The following is a 14925-nucleotide window of genomic DNA, read 5'->3' as shown; positions in this document are numbered from 1 at the left end:
CATTTTTTCACAAAACAAACCTACACTTTTTTCTGCTTTTTTGACCAAAATAATGGCCAACAGAGGGTCAAAATGCCCCCGGGGGAGCAGTTTAAGTAGTTATTTTGATTATAAATTTGGCCACAATTCCTTGCCAAGGGTCCGCACTAACAGAAAATCACAAATTGAACATACTTTCTGTGATTCATTTTTTCACAAAATCAACCTCAATATTTGGGTAGTTTTTCAGCTACATGTACAACAGCACCCTCTACCAATTTACTGCCTGACTAATAGCCCTGAAAAACAAACTAAAACTGCCCCAAACACGCTGAAAATCGCCCTGGCAACAGCCTGTTCATCTGCGCTCATTCAACCAAAACACTGGCGCCCATGCATGACCCATTGCATTGTTACACACAATTTTACTCTGTTACGCAGGAGTTCGAGAAGGGCAATTCCCAACCGGGAAAGTCTTTTCCATAGAAATACAGAGATGCGGCCTTCAATATAGGCCATTTTCCCAGAATCTCAAATTCCCTATTAAATACAAAACACAGGACCTTCATTGGTTACCATGTGAAGTTTTATGCCTGGTTGACCAGCGGGCCCAGAGTTTCGGCTGTTTTTGTGACACCACCTACAGTGCTGTATATGGCCCAGTCAACAGCCTTAGAGCAAGTGTGTGTTCTGGGTGGAAAGATGTGCTTTCAAAACAGAAAGTCATTCATATACATGCACAACAATATCCTAGAACTTGCAAGGCACCACTCACATGCAGGTACTCATGCCTAATTAAAGTAATTAAATGGTAATTAGCCAAAATCCAAAGGCTAGTCAGGTACATGCATATGGTAAAAAATCATACGTGTCTCAAAAACATGAAAACAAGATGAAAGTGATGCAATTAAGTGGCCTGAAAGCACAAGCCAAGTGTGTATTTAATAAAAGTTAATAGCACAGCAACACTAGAAATTATTTACAGACAAGCTAGTGTAATACAGACCTACAATGTGATGATGAATTGCATCAGTCCTGATGGTCCAAGTGTCTCAGTTTTTCAGTATGAAGCAACATTTGAATGGCAGCGACTGCCCTCTGTGGCAATAAATATAGTGATTAATTTACAAAATAATGTCATTTCATTGGTTATGAACATGCAAAATGTTATTTACAGTTAATTCAGGACTTTGACAAGCATGGATTACTGACAAAACACCACGGTAGGTGAGAAAGCATATGTACACAATGCCTTGATGGAAGAGGTACATATCACACAAAGTTTCACACAAATTAAACGCGCAATGTGTTGCGGAATGGTAATGCAAGGAATACATGCCTGCCATGCAATTTTTTTCGCCTGTTAATAGTCCGCGCCCCAAGAATCAACCATAGGATTTATGTGCAAAAATCAGAAAAAAATTGTTTTGTGCCCACTAGGTGGCAATGAGTGACTGGAGCAGCTTCCAAAGCAGTTTGTGTTCTTCAAAATACATAAGTCTACACACTTTAGGAAAAATTAGACCTATATTGTGCCATTTTAGAATTCTCATTTTTTCCTTAAGGCCGCATCTCTCAATTAAATCCCAAAAATTGAGTTTTAGAAGTCATTTGTTATTGTGCACCTGGTTACAGTTTCTCTTGTTTGCCAAAAACAATTGCCGGGTCTGATGACTCATGAAGGGGGTCTACTATTGCTGAACAGAAAAAAAATTGATTGCAGCTGCATTAAGACAGCACATTGGGGGGTTTTGCAAAGGCTAACTGCTAAATTGTCAGTCCTAGGGGGTGTACAAACAGCCCCGGTGGGGCCCCAAGACAATTACAAGACATCTAATTCTTCATGAATTGTGTAGAGGAGGGTTGGTGGCTTCACTTAATCGCAAATGGAGGTAACTTTCTGTGATTCATTTTTTCACAAAACAAACCTACACTTTTTTCTGCTTTTTTGACCAAAATAATGGCCAACAGAGGGTCAAAATGCCCCCGGGGGAGCAGTTTAAGTAGTTATTTTGATTATAAATTTGGCCACAATTCCTTGCCAAGGGTCCGCACTAACAGAAAATCACAAATTGAACATACTTTCTGTGATTCATTTTTTCACAAAATCAACCTCAATATTTGGGTAGTTTTTCAGCTACATGTACAACAGCACCCTCTACCAATTTACTGCCTGACTAATAGCCCTGAAAAACAAACTAAAACTGCCCCAAACACGCTGAAAATCGCCCTGGCAACAGCCTGTTCATCTGCGCTCATTCAACCAAAACACTGGCGCCCATGCATGACCCATTGCATTGTTACACACAATTTTACTCTGTTACGCAGGAGTTCGAGAAGGGCAATTCCCAACCGGGAAAGTCTTTTCCATAGAAATACAGAGATGCGGCCTTCAATATAGGCCATTTTCCCAGAATCTCAAATTCCCTATTAAATACAAAACACAGGACCTTCATTGGTTACCATGTGAAGTTTTATGCCTGGTTGACCAGCGGGCCCAGAGTTTCGGCTGTTTTTGTGACACCACCTACAGTGCTGTATATGGCCCAGTCAACAGCCTTAGAGCAAGTGTGTGTTCTGGGTGGAAAGATGTGCTTTCAAAACAGAAAGTCATTCATATACATGCACAACAATATCCTAGAACTTGCAAGGCACCACTCACATGCAGGTACTCATGCCTAATTAAAGTAATTAAATGGTAATTAGCCAAAATCCAAAGGCTAGTCAGGTACATGCATATGGTAAAAAATCATACGTGTCTCAAAAACATGAAAACAAGATGAAAGTGATGCAATTAAGTGGCCTGAAAGCACAAGCCAAGTGTGTATTTAATAAAAGTTAATAGCACAGCAACACTAGAAATTATTTACAGACAAGCTAGTGTAATACAGACCTACAATGTGATGATGAATTGCATCAGTCCTGATGGTCCAAGTGTCTCAGTTTTTCAGTATGAAGCAACATTTGAATGGCAGCGACTGCCCTCTGTGGCAATAAATATAGTGATTAATTTACAAAATAATGTCATTTCATTGGTTATGAACATGCAAAATGTTATTTACAGTTAATTCAGGACTTTGACAAGCATGGATTACTGACAAAACACCACGGTAGGTGAGAAAGCATATGTACACAATGCCTTGATGGAAGAGGTACATATCACACAAAGTTTCACACAAATTAAACGCGCAATGTGTTGCGGAATGGTAATGCAAGGAATACATGCCTGCCATGCAATTTTTTTCGCCTGTTAATAGTCCGCGCCCCAAGAATCAACCATAGGATTTATGTGCAAAAATCAGAAAAAAATTGTTTTGTGCCCACTAGGTGGCAATGAGTGACTGGAGCAGCTTCCAAAGCAGTTTGTGTTCTTCAAAATACATAAGTCTACACACTTTAGGAAAAATTAGACCTATATTGTGCCATTTTAGAATTCTCATTTTTTCCTTAAGGCCGCATCTCTCAATTAAATCCCAAAAATTGAGTTTTAGAAGTCATTTGTTATTGTGCACCTGGTTACAGTTTCTCTTGTTTGCCAAAAACAATTGCCGGGTCTGATGACTCATGAAGGGGGTCTACTATTGCTGAACAGAAAAAAAATTGATTGCAGCTGCATTAAGACAGCACATTGGGGGGTTTTGCAAAGGCTAACTGCTAAATTGTCAGTCCTAGGGGGTGTACAAACAGCCCCGGTGGGGCCCCAAGACAATTACAAGACATCTAATTCTTCATGAATTGTGTAGAGGAGGGTTGGTGGCTTCACTTAATCGCAAATGGAGGTAACTTTCTGTGATTCATTTTTTCACAAAACAAACCTACACTTTTTTCTGCTTTTTTGACCAAAATAATGGCCAACAGAGGGTCAAAATGCCCCCGGGGGAGCAGTTTAAGTAGTTATTTTGATTATAAATTTGGCCACAATTCCTTGCCAAGGGTCCGCACTAACAGAAAATCACAAATTGAACATACTTTCTGTGATTCATTTTTTCACAAAATCAACCTCAATATTTGGGTAGTTTTTCAGCTACATGTACAACAGCACCCTCTACCAATTTACTGCCTGACTAATAGCCCTGAAAAACAAACTAAAACTGCCCCAAACACGCTGAAAATCGCCCTGGCAACAGCCTGTTCATCTGCGCTCATTCAACCAAAACACTGGCGCCCATGCATGACCCATTGCATTGTTACACACAATTTTACTCTGTTACGCAGGAGTTCGAGAAGGGCAATTCCCAACCGGGAAAGTCTTTTCCATAGAAATACAGAGATGCGGCCTTCAATATAGGCCATTTTCCCAGAATCTCAAATTCCCTATTAAATACAAAACACAGGACCTTCATTGGTTACCATGTGAAGTTTTATGCCTGGTTGACCAGCGGGCCCAGAGTTTCGGCTGTTTTTGTGACACCACCTACAGTGCTGTATATGGCCCAGTCAACAGCCTTAGAGCAAGTGTGTGTTCTGGGTGGAAAGATGTGCTTTCAAAACAGAAAGTCATTCATATACATGCACAACAATATCCTAGAACTTGCAAGGCACCACTCACATGCAGGTACTCATGCCTAATTAAAGTAATTAAATGGTAATTAGCCAAAATCCAAAGGCTAGTCAGGTACATGCATATGGTAAAAAATCATACGTGTCTCAAAAACATGAAAACAAGATGAAAGTGATGCAATTAAGTGGCCTGAAAGCACAAGCCAAGTGTGTATTTAATAAAAGTTAATAGCACAGCAACACTAGAAATTATTTACAGACAAGCTAGTGTAATACAGACCTACAATGTGATGATGAATTGCATCAGTCCTGATGGTCCAAGTGTCTCAGTTTTTCAGTATGAAGCAACATTTGAATGGCAGCGACTGCCCTCTGTGGCAATAAATATAGTGATTAATTTACAAAATAATGTCATTTCATTGGTTATGAACATGCAAAATGTTATTTACAGTTAATTCAGGACTTTGACAAGCATGGATTACTGACAAAACACCACGGTAGGTGAGAAAGCATATGTACACAATGCCTTGATGGAAGAGGTACATATCACACAAAGTTTCACACAAATTAAACGCGCAATGTGTTGCGGAATGGTAATGCAAGGAATACATGCCTGCCATGCAATTTTTTTCGCCTGTTAATAGTCCGCGCCCCAAGAATCAACCATAGGATTTATGTGCAAAAATCAGAAAAAAATTGTTTTGTGCCCACTAGGTGGCAATGAGTGACTGGAGCAGCTTCCAAAGCAGTTTGTGTTCTTCAAAATACATAAGTCTACACACTTTAGGAAAAATTAGACCTATATTGTGCCATTTTAGAATTCTCATTTTTTCCTTAAGGCCGCATCTCTCAATTAAATCCCAAAAATTGAGTTTTAGAAGTCATTTGTTATTGTGCACCTGGTTACAGTTTCTCTTGTTTGCCAAAAACAATTGCCGGGTCTGATGACTCATGAAGGGGGTCTACTATTGCTGAACAGAAAAAAAATTGATTGCAGCTGCATTAAGACAGCACATTGGGGGGTTTTGCAAAGGCTAACTGCTAAATTGTCAGTCCTAGGGGGTGTACAAACAGCCCCGGTGGGGCCCCAAGACAATTACAAGACATCTAATTCTTCATGAATTGTGTAGAGGAGGGTTGGTGGCTTCACTTAATCGCAAATGGAGGTAACTTTCTGTGATTCATTTTTTCACAAAACAAACCTACACTTTTTTCTGCTTTTTTGACCAAAATAATGGCCAACAGAGGGTCAAAATGCCCCCGGGGGAGCAGTTTAAGTAGTTATTTTGATTATAAATTTGGCCACAATTCCTTGCCAAGGGTCCGCACTAACAGAAAATCACAAATTGAACATACTTTCTGTGATTCATTTTTTCACAAAATCAACCTCAATATTTGGGTAGTTTTTCAGCTACATGTACAACAGCACCCTCTACCAATTTACTGCCTGACTAATAGCCCTGAAAAACAAACTAAAACTGCCCCAAACACGCTGAAAATCGCCCTGGCAACAGCCTGTTCATCTGCGCTCATTCAACCAAAACACTGGCGCCCATGCATGACCCATTGCATTGTTACACACAATTTTACTCTGTTACGCAGGAGTTCGAGAAGGGCAATTCCCAACCGGGAAAGTCTTTTCCATAGAAATACAGAGATGCGGCCTTCAATATAGGCCATTTTCCCAGAATCTCAAATTCCCTATTAAATACAAAACACAGGACCTTCATTGGTTACCATGTGAAGTTTTATGCCTGGTTGACCAGCGGGCCCAGAGTTTCGGCTGTTTTTGTGACACCACCTACAGTGCTGTATATGGCCCAGTCAACAGCCTTAGAGCAAGTGTGTGTTCTGGGTGGAAAGATGTGCTTTCAAAACAGAAAGTCATTCATATACATGCACAACAATATCCTAGAACTTGCAAGGCACCACTCACATGCAGGTACTCATGCCTAATTAAAGTAATTAAATGGTAATTAGCCAAAATCCAAAGGCTAGTCAGGTACATGCATATGGTAAAAAATCATACGTGTCTCAAAAACATGAAAACAAGATGAAAGTGATGCAATTAAGTGGCCTGAAAGCACAAGCCAAGTGTGTATTTAATAAAAGTTAATAGCACAGCAACACTAGAAATTATTTACAGACAAGCTAGTGTAATACAGACCTACAATGTGATGATGAATTGCATCAGTCCTGATGGTCCAAGTGTCTCAGTTTTTCAGTATGAAGCAACATTTGAATGGCAGCGACTGCCCTCTGTGGCAATAAATATAGTGATTAATTTACAAAATAATGTCATTTCATTGGTTATGAACATGCAAAATGTTATTTACAGTTAATTCAGGACTTTGACAAGCATGGATTACTGACAAAACACCACGGTAGGTGAGAAAGCATATGTACACAATGCCTTGATGGAAGAGGTACATATCACACAAAGTTTCACACAAATTAAACGCGCAATGTGTTGCGGAATGGTAATGCAAGGAATACATGCCTGCCATGCAATTTTTTTCGCCTGTTAATAGTCCGCGCCCCAAGAATCAACCATAGGATTTATGTGCAAAAATCAGAAAAAAATTGTTTTGTGCCCACTAGGTGGCAATGAGTGACTGGAGCAGCTTCCAAAGCAGTTTGTGTTCTTCAAAATACATAAGTCTACACACTTTAGGAAAAATTAGACCTATATTGTGCCATTTTAGAATTCTCATTTTTTCCTTAAGGCCGCATCTCTCAATTAAATCCCAAAAATTGAGTTTTAGAAGTCATTTGTTATTGTGCACCTGGTTACAGTTTCTCTTGTTTGCCAAAAACAATTGCCGGGTCTGATGACTCATGAAGGGGGTCTACTATTGCTGAACAGAAAAAAAATTGATTGCAGCTGCATTAAGACAGCACATTGGGGGGTTTTGCAAAGGCTAACTGCTAAATTGTCAGTCCTAGGGGGTGTACAAACAGCCCCGGTGGGGCCCCAAGACAATTACAAGACATCTAATTCTTCATGAATTGTGTAGAGGAGGGTTGGTGGCTTCACTTAATCGCAAATGGAGGTAACTTTCTGTGATTCATTTTTTCACAAAACAAACCTACACTTTTTTCTGCTTTTTTGACCAAAATAATGGCCAACAGAGGGTCAAAATGCCCCCGGGGGAGCAGTTTAAGTAGTTATTTTGATTATAAATTTGGCCACAATTCCTTGCCAAGGGTCCGCACTAACAGAAAATCACAAATTGAACATACTTTCTGTGATTCATTTTTTCACAAAATCAACCTCAATATTTGGGTAGTTTTTCAGCTACATGTACAACAGCACCCTCTACCAATTTACTGCCTGACTAATAGCCCTGAAAAACAAACTAAAACTGCCCCAAACACGCTGAAAATCGCCCTGGCAACAGCCTGTTCATCTGCGCTCATTCAACCAAAACACTGGCGCCCATGCATGACCCATTGCATTGTTACACACAATTTTACTCTGTTACGCAGGAGTTCGAGAAGGGCAATTCCCAACCGGGAAAGTCTTTTCCATAGAAATACAGAGATGCGGCCTTCAATATAGGCCATTTTCCCAGAATCTCAAATTCCCTATTAAATACAAAACACAGGACCTTCATTGGTTACCATGTGAAGTTTTATGCCTGGTTGACCAGCGGGCCCAGAGTTTCGGCTGTTTTTGTGACACCACCTACAGTGCTGTATATGGCCCAGTCAACAGCCTTAGAGCAAGTGTGTGTTCTGGGTGGAAAGATGTGCTTTCAAAACAGAAAGTCATTCATATACATGCACAACAATATCCTAGAACTTGCAAGGCACCACTCACATGCAGGTACTCATGCCTAATTAAAGTAATTAAATGGTAATTAGCCAAAATCCAAAGGCTAGTCAGGTACATGCATATGGTAAAAAATCATACGTGTCTCAAAAACATGAAAACAAGATGAAAGTGATGCAATTAAGTGGCCTGAAAGCACAAGCCAAGTGTGTATTTAATAAAAGTTAATAGCACAGCAACACTAGAAATTATTTACAGACAAGCTAGTGTAATACAGACCTACAATGTGATGATGAATTGCATCAGTCCTGATGGTCCAAGTGTCTCAGTTTTTCAGTATGAAGCAACATTTGAATGGCAGCGACTGCCCTCTGTGGCAATAAATATAGTGATTAATTTACAAAATAATGTCATTTCATTGGTTATGAACATGCAAAATGTTATTTACAGTTAATTCAGGACTTTGACAAGCATGGATTACTGACAAAACACCACGGTAGGTGAGAAAGCATATGTACACAATGCCTTGATGGAAGAGGTACATATCACACAAAGTTTCACACAAATTAAACGCGCAATGTGTTGCGGAATGGTAATGCAAGGAATACATGCCTGCCATGCAATTTTTTTCGCCTGTTAATAGTCCGCGCCCCAAGAATCAACCATAGGATTTATGTGCAAAAATCAGAAAAAAATTGTTTTGTGCCCACTAGGTGGCAATGAGTGACTGGAGCAGCTTCCAAAGCAGTTTGTGTTCTTCAAAATACATAAGTCTACACACTTTAGGAAAAATTAGACCTATATTGTGCCATTTTAGAATTCTCATTTTTTCCTTAAGGCCGCATCTCTCAATTAAATCCCAAAAATTGAGTTTTAGAAGTCATTTGTTATTGTGCACCTGGTTACAGTTTCTCTTGTTTGCCAAAAACAATTGCCGGGTCTGATGACTCATGAAGGGGGTCTACTATTGCTGAACAGAAAAAAAATTGATTGCAGCTGCATTAAGACAGCACATTGGGGGGTTTTGCAAAGGCTAACTGCTAAATTGTCAGTCCTAGGGGGTGTACAAACAGCCCCGGTGGGGCCCCAAGACAATTACAAGACATCTAATTCTTCATGAATTGTGTAGAGGAGGGTTGGTGGCTTCACTTAATCGCAAATGGAGGTAACTTTCTGTGATTCATTTTTTCACAAAACAAACCTACACTTTTTTCTGCTTTTTTGACCAAAATAATGGCCAACAGAGGGTCAAAATGCCCCCGGGGGAGCAGTTTAAGTAGTTATTTTGATTATAAATTTGGCCACAATTCCTTGCCAAGGGTCCGCACTAACAGAAAATCACAAATTGAACATACTTTCTGTGATTCATTTTTTCACAAAATCAACCTCAATATTTGGGTAGTTTTTCAGCTACATGTACAACAGCACCCTCTACCAATTTACTGCCTGACTAATAGCCCTGAAAAACAAACTAAAACTGCCCCAAACACGCTGAAAATCGCCCTGGCAACAGCCTGTTCATCTGCGCTCATTCAACCAAAACACTGGCGCCCATGCATGACCCATTGCATTGTTACACACAATTTTACTCTGTTACGCAGGAGTTCGAGAAGGGCAATTCCCAACCGGGAAAGTCTTTTCCATAGAAATACAGAGATGCGGCCTTCAATATAGGCCATTTTCCCAGAATCTCAAATTCCCTATTAAATACAAAACACAGGACCTTCATTGGTTACCATGTGAAGTTTTATGCCTGGTTGACCAGCGGGCCCAGAGTTTCGGCTGTTTTTGTGACACCACCTACAGTGCTGTATATGGCCCAGTCAACAGCCTTAGAGCAAGTGTGTGTTCTGGGTGGAAAGATGTGCTTTCAAAACAGAAAGTCATTCATATACATGCACAACAATATCCTAGAACTTGCAAGGCACCACTCACATGCAGGTACTCATGCCTAATTAAAGTAATTAAATGGTAATTAGCCAAAATCCAAAGGCTAGTCAGGTACATGCATATGGTAAAAAATCATACGTGTCTCAAAAACATGAAAACAAGATGAAAGTGATGCAATTAAGTGGCCTGAAAGCACAAGCCAAGTGTGTATTTAATAAAAGTTAATAGCACAGCAACACTAGAAATTATTTACAGACAAGCTAGTGTAATACAGACCTACAATGTGATGATGAATTGCATCAGTCCTGATGGTCCAAGTGTCTCAGTTTTTCAGTATGAAGCAACATTTGAATGGCAGCGACTGCCCTCTGTGGCAATAAATATAGTGATTAATTTACAAAATAATGTCATTTCATTGGTTATGAACATGCAAAATGTTATTTACAGTTAATTCAGGACTTTGACAAGCATGGATTACTGACAAAACACCACGGTAGGTGAGAAAGCATATGTACACAATGCCTTGATGGAAGAGGTACATATCACACAAAGTTTCACACAAATTAAACGCGCAATGTGTTGCGGAATGGTAATGCAAGGAATACATGCCTGCCATGCAATTTTTTTCGCCTGTTAATAGTCCGCGCCCCAAGAATCAACCATAGGATTTATGTGCAAAAATCAGAAAAAAATTGTTTTGTGCCCACTAGGTGGCAATGAGTGACTGGAGCAGCTTCCAAAGCAGTTTGTGTTCTTCAAAATACATAAGTCTACACACTTTAGGAAAAATTAGACCTATATTGTGCCATTTTAGAATTCTCATTTTTTCCTTAAGGCCGCATCTCTCAATTAAATCCCAAAAATTGAGTTTTAGAAGTCATTTGTTATTGTGCACCTGGTTACAGTTTCTCTTGTTTGCCAAAAACAATTGCCGGGTCTGATGACTCATGAAGGGGGTCTACTATTGCTGAACAGAAAAAAAATTGATTGCAGCTGCATTAAGACAGCACATTGGGGGGTTTTGCAAAGGCTAACTGCTAAATTGTCAGTCCTAGGGGGTGTACAAACAGCCCCGGTGGGGCCCCAAGACAATTACAAGACATCTAATTCTTCATGAATTGTGTAGAGGAGGGTTGGTGGCTTCACTTAATCGCAAATGGAGGTAACTTTCTGTGATTCATTTTTTCACAAAACAAACCTACACTTTTTTCTGCTTTTTTGACCAAAATAATGGCCAACAGAGGGTCAAAATGCCCCCGGGGGAGCAGTTTAAGTAGTTATTTTGATTATAAATTTGGCCACAATTCCTTGCCAAGGGTCCGCACTAACAGAAAATCACAAATTGAACATACTTTCTGTGATTCATTTTTTCACAAAATCAACCTCAATATTTGGGTAGTTTTTCAGCTACATGTACAACAGCACCCTCTACCAATTTACTGCCTGACTAATAGCCCTGAAAAACAAACTAAAACTGCCCCAAACACGCTGAAAATCGCCCTGGCAACAGCCTGTTCATCTGCGCTCATTCAACCAAAACACTGGCGCCCATGCATGACCCATTGCATTGTTACACACAATTTTACTCTGTTACGCAGGAGTTCGAGAAGGGCAATTCCCAACCGGGAAAGTCTTTTCCATAGAAATACAGAGATGCGGCCTTCAATATAGGCCATTTTCCCAGAATCTCAAATTCCCTATTAAATACAAAACACAGGACCTTCATTGGTTACCATGTGAAGTTTTATGCCTGGTTGACCAGCGGGCCCAGAGTTTCGGCTGTTTTTGTGACACCACCTACAGTGCTGTATATGGCCCAGTCAACAGCCTTAGAGCAAGTGTGTGTTCTGGGTGGAAAGATGTGCTTTCAAAACAGAAAGTCATTCATATACATGCACAACAATATCCTAGAACTTGCAAGGCACCACTCACATGCAGGTACTCATGCCTAATTAAAGTAATTAAATGGTAATTAGCCAAAATCCAAAGGCTAGTCAGGTACATGCATATGGTAAAAAATCATACGTGTCTCAAAAACATGAAAACAAGATGAAAGTGATGCAATTAAGTGGCCTGAAAGCACAAGCCAAGTGTGTATTTAATAAAAGTTAATAGCACAGCAACACTAGAAATTATTTACAGACAAGCTAGTGTAATACAGACCTACAATGTGATGATGAATTGCATCAGTCCTGATGGTCCAAGTGTCTCAGTTTTTCAGTATGAAGCAACATTTGAATGGCAGCGACTGCCCTCTGTGGCAATAAATATAGTGATTAATTTACAAAATAATGTCATTTCATTGGTTATGAACATGCAAAATGTTATTTACAGTTAATTCAGGACTTTGACAAGCATGGATTACTGACAAAACACCACGGTAGGTGAGAAAGCATATGTACACAATGCCTTGATGGAAGAGGTACATATCACACAAAGTTTCACACAAATTAAACGCGCAATGTGTTGCGGAATGGTAATGCAAGGAATACATGCCTGCCATGCAATTTTTTTCGCCTGTTAATAGTCCGCGCCCCAAGAATCAACCATAGGATTTATGTGCAAAAATCAGAAAAAAATTGTTTTGTGCCCACTAGGTGGCAATGAGTGACTGGAGCAGCTTCCAAAGCAGTTTGTGTTCTTCAAAATACATAAGTCTACACACTTTAGGAAAAATTAGACCTATATTGTGCCATTTTAGAATTCTCATTTTTTCCTTAAGGCCGCATCTCTCAATTAAATCCCAAAAATTGAGTTTTAGAAGTCATTTGTTATTGTGCACCTGGTTACAGTTTCTCTTGTTTGCCAAAAACAATTGCCGGGTCTGATGACTCATGAAGGGGGTCTACTATTGCTGAACAGAAAAAAAATTGATTGCAGCTGCATTAAGACAGCACATTGGGGGGTTTTGCAAAGGCTAACTGCTAAATTGTCAGTCCTAGGGGGTGTACAAACAGCCCCGGTGGGGCCCCAAGACAATTACAAGACATCTAATTCTTCATGAATTGTGTAGAGGAGGGTTGGTGGCTTCACTTAATCGCAAATGGAGGTAACTTTCTGTGATTCATTTTTTCACAAAACAAACCTACACTTTTTTCTGCTTTTTTGACCAAAATAATGGCCAACAGAGGGTCAAAATGCCCCCGGGGGAGCAGTTTAAGTAGTTATTTTGATTATAAATTTGGCCACAATTCCTTGCCAAGGGTCCGCACTAACAGAAAATCACAAATTGAACATACTTTCTGTGATTCATTTTTTCACAAAATCAACCTCAATATTTGGGTAGTTTTTCAGCTACATGTACAACAGCACCCTCTACCAATTTACTGCCTGACTAATAGCCCTGAAAAACAAACTAAAACTGCCCCAAACACGCTGAAAATCGCCCTGGCAACAGCCTGTTCATCTGCGCTCATTCAACCAAAACACTGGCGCCCATGCATGACCCATTGCATTGTTACACACAATTTTACTCTGTTACGCAGGAGTTCGAGAAGGGCAATTCCCAACCGGGAAAGTCTTTTCCATAGAAATACAGAGATGCGGCCTTCAATATAGGCCATTTTCCCAGAATCTCAAATTCCCTATTAAATACAAAACACAGGACCTTCATTGGTTACCATGTGAAGTTTTATGCCTGGTTGACCAGCGGGCCCAGAGTTTCGGCTGTTTTTGTGACACCACCTACAGTGCTGTATATGGCCCAGTCAACAGCCTTAGAGCAAGTGTGTGTTCTGGGTGGAAAGATGTGCTTTCAAAACAGAAAGTCATTCATATACATGCACAACAATATCCTAGAACTTGCAAGGCACCACTCACATGCAGGTACTCATGCCTAATTAAAGTAATTAAATGGTAATTAGCCAAAATCCAAAGGCTAGTCAGGTACATGCATATGGTAAAAAAATCATACGTGTCTCAAAAACATGAAAACAAGATGAAAGTGATGCAATTAAGTGGCCTGAAAGCACAAGCCAAGTGTGTATTTAATAAAAGTTAATAGCACAGCAACACTAGAAATTATTTACAGACAAGCTAGTGTAATACAGACCTACAATGTGATGATGAATTGCATCAGTCCTGATGGTCCAAGTGTCTCAGTTTTTCAGTATGAAGCAACATTTGAATGGCAGCGACTGCCCTCTGTGGCAATAAATATAGTGATTAATTTACAAAATAATGTCATTTCATTGGTTATGAACATGCAAAATGTTATTTACAGTTAATTCAGGACTTTGACAAGCATGGATTACTGACAAAACACCACGGTAGGTGAGAAAGCATATGTACACAATGCCTTGATGGAAGAGGTACATATCACACAAAGTTTCACACAAATTAAACGCGCAATGTGTTGCGGAATGGTAATGCAAGGAATACATGCCTGCCATGCAATTTTTTTCGCCTGTTAATAGTCCGCGCCCCAAGAATCAACCATAGGATTTATGTGCAAAAATCAGAAAAAAATTGTTTTGTGCCCACTAGGTGGCAATGAGTGACTGGAGCAGCTTCCAAAGCAGTTTGTGTTCTTCAAAATACATAAGTCTACACACTTTAGGAAAAATTAGACCTATATTGTGCCATTTTAGAATTCTCATTTTTTCCTTAAGGCCGCATCTCTCAATTAAATCCCAAAAATTGAGTTTTAGAAGTCATTTGTTATTGTGCACCTGGTTACAGTTTCTCTTGTTTGCCAAAAACAATTGCCGGGTCTGATGACTCATGAAGGGGGTCTACTATTGCTGAACAGAAAAAAAATTGATTGCAGCTGCATTAAGACA

The sequence above is a fragment of the Ascidia mentula genome, chromosome 3, assembly GCF_947561715.1.
Source record: "Ascidia mentula chromosome 3, kaAscMent1.1, whole genome shotgun sequence".
In the NCBI taxonomy this organism is placed as follows: Eukaryota; Metazoa; Chordata; class Ascidiacea; order Phlebobranchia; family Ascidiidae; genus Ascidia; species Ascidia mentula.
Note: the sequence above shows the minus strand (reverse complement) of the source record.